Below are 2652 nucleotides of genomic sequence, written 5' to 3' on the forward strand. Positions count from 1 at the left end.
TTTACTAACAGATAAATATTCATAGTGCAAACAGTTTTTCATATAAAAAAATTTTCAGAGATCCACATATCCACATAAATATTGAATTTAAGACAAATGATGACAATGAATAACATTTGAAAATTTAGGTGTGAACTTCCCAAAAAAAAAAATAAAATTGCATTCTTTCATTGATGGACTTCTACAATAAAGAATTTTTGTACTCATATACCACTAGTTCTCTGGACTTCTACAGCAAAGATTTTTGGTGTTTGTACATGTGTTTACATATATTTTTACTACAAGGTAGAATGGGTTGAGCAATTTTCTTTTTTTCTTCTAAAATTAAAACAAAAAATTGAAATATATATGTGAACCATGTTGTTCATTGGATATATATAATTAATCAATTATCCAACCCTGTATATTTTCTCCATAAACAATCTACACTAATGTAAACCTAACATTCGATAATTAGTGTTAACAAAAACAGAGGTTACTCGTCCCTTCTTTTGCATACATAGATATAATTATCGCACTAATATCCCAATAGCCTATAGCTAATAAATATATCCATCTGTCCTGGATGAGATCAAGGTCAAGGTCACCATATTCCTACATAACCATGCTAGCATATTTTCCATTAAAATTAAATATTGCAATAGTTCAAAGGAAAAAGAGACAAAGTACGGGGTATCACAATCCTTGATCAAACACATAGCACAAATGAAAAATGGCTTGCATACGCAAACATTATGGATGTTTCATTTTTCAGGAGAACATTCTGATCCACTCGTGTCGTTGAAAAGTCACTTCCTATTGGCATTGCGTCTACCGCTTGCATGTGCCATATCCGCTTTGGTAGGACTTGTCTCATGAATAGATTGTAGTGTTGCTCTCAACCCTATAAAATGGAAAAATTGATAGATAAAGAAGTAAATAGTTTCCCGGATATAAAAGGTACAAATATGTACTTGTGAGGGCGCGTGTGTAATGTTGCACTTGTTCCTTCCGTATTTCATATTGCGTCTCTTACAAAAAAGTGTCCAGATTGTCCTTATCCAATTCCTCCAACCTCGCTTCAGCCTTCATTAACCGTTCGTTAATGTCTGCAACCTCTTTTGCTATATTTGCATACTCTTTGTTAATCTTTATTGAATGCTGAAGAGATGACAAGACACAAAACTGAGCAAGATGTAGCGTCACATTCAAAAAGTGAGAAATATGAATTGAGAAGGCTAAATTTAAAAACCACATCTGTTTTTGATCTTTCAAATATGACCTCATACTCTTCTTCTCTTTACAAATCTCTTTTGCGGTCTTCTGCCTTAAATTTTGACCATCTTTTGTTGCTTGAACAATCAATCTTACTCTTTTGTATTCGTCTCTGTCGTTGATTATTTGTCCTTTTCGCAGCTTTGGCCTTCTTGGCCCTAAGTGAACGCTTTAGATCATTCGCAAAGGGCCCTACCAGCTCTTGTTGTTCACCGAACCTCAAGGACGAGGTAGTGTTCGAAGGTCCCGCACCTACATTATTGTCCACGGGGATCACTAGCGATGGTACTTTAACAGATCCCTGAAGATCATTTCGTTTCCCAATGTCTTCATTACGAAACATACTCGACATCTTTTTTTTTTTGCTCTTCTTGCTGCCACAAAATTTCATCCAAAGCAAGTAAGACTACTAAATATTAACCACGCCAGATACTAAGTACTATAAAGCAAGTAAGACGATTAAGACAAACCGGATACCAACAACATAAAAGCAAAATCTAAAGTGGGTCAAGCCATGATACCTAGCACCGAAATCTGAAACTCGGAATACCAGCCGCATCCGCCCGGAGAAGCTAAGTATCCGATCATGTGAAATAGAACACGCCTTTGTCCACAGTGCATCTGCCACTCAGTTTCCCTCCCGATAGATGTGGGAGATCCGCCAAGTGATGCCACGCAATCGCAATCGAAGTCGGAGGAAGCACTCTTGCAAAGTCCAATGTTCGCAAATGTGTTTGTCGCCAAGGGGATCGGCAACTGAAAGGCTAAGACGACCGTCCTAAATAAATCTCGAATAGCACCGGCGGCTTCCGCTAGCCCGGGATTTCCCATTGATGCTTCATCGGTGTTCAATTTGAACCACCCCGGTGACGGAGCCTCTCATTGGATAAGTACCGGAGACCGAGGAATTGACGGAGGATATCGGAACCCAAGGCGAGCCGTCAAAGCAAATACGATATAATTATTTAATATGATATAAAACAAATTGGGTTTCCTATTTTGAATTTAAAGTCTTTTTATATATAATATGTTAAAAAAAATTAGATGATCCATATAATATTTTTAGAAAAAAAAAATTAAGGAAGTATATTCATTTCAAATTTCATAGAGAGTTTATTGGATTTTAAATAGTCTCATAAATTTCATGGAGAGTTTGGTGAATTTTATTAATTGATTTATATAAAATTTTACAGATTTGGTTGAATTATTCATAGATTTATATGAATTTTATAAGATTGTAGAATTTTTTTTTTTTTTTTTTTTTTTTTTTTATCTAGTATTTTATACAAGTTTCATATAAATTGATAAAAAAAAAACTATTCAAATTGATATTAAATACTAAAAAATTATGCACATGTGGTGATGAGTTGATTTAATAATTAATTATGTAATGTAATT

General features: G+C 34.5%; 1 long non-coding RNA gene across 1 annotated transcript; it reads right to left on the reverse strand.

Moving 5' to 3' along the window:
- Positions 1 to 611: 611 nt before the first annotated feature.
- LOC127249312 (uncharacterized) lies at positions 612 to 2189 on the reverse strand. Its single transcript, XR_007838289.1, has 4 exons — positions 1776 to 2189; positions 1262 to 1628; positions 954 to 1140; positions 612 to 883 (listed from the first exon to the last, which is right to left on the reverse strand). It is a non-coding gene; the product is annotated as an uncharacterized LOC127249312 (long non-coding RNA).
- Positions 2190 to 2652: the final 463 nt, after the last annotated feature.

This window comes from Andrographis paniculata, unplaced genomic scaffold, assembly GCF_009805555.1.
Source record: "Andrographis paniculata isolate CXL003 unplaced genomic scaffold, ASM980555v1 Contig35END, whole genome shotgun sequence".
In the NCBI taxonomy this organism is placed as follows: domain Eukaryota; kingdom Viridiplantae; phylum Streptophyta; class Magnoliopsida; order Lamiales; family Acanthaceae; genus Andrographis; species Andrographis paniculata.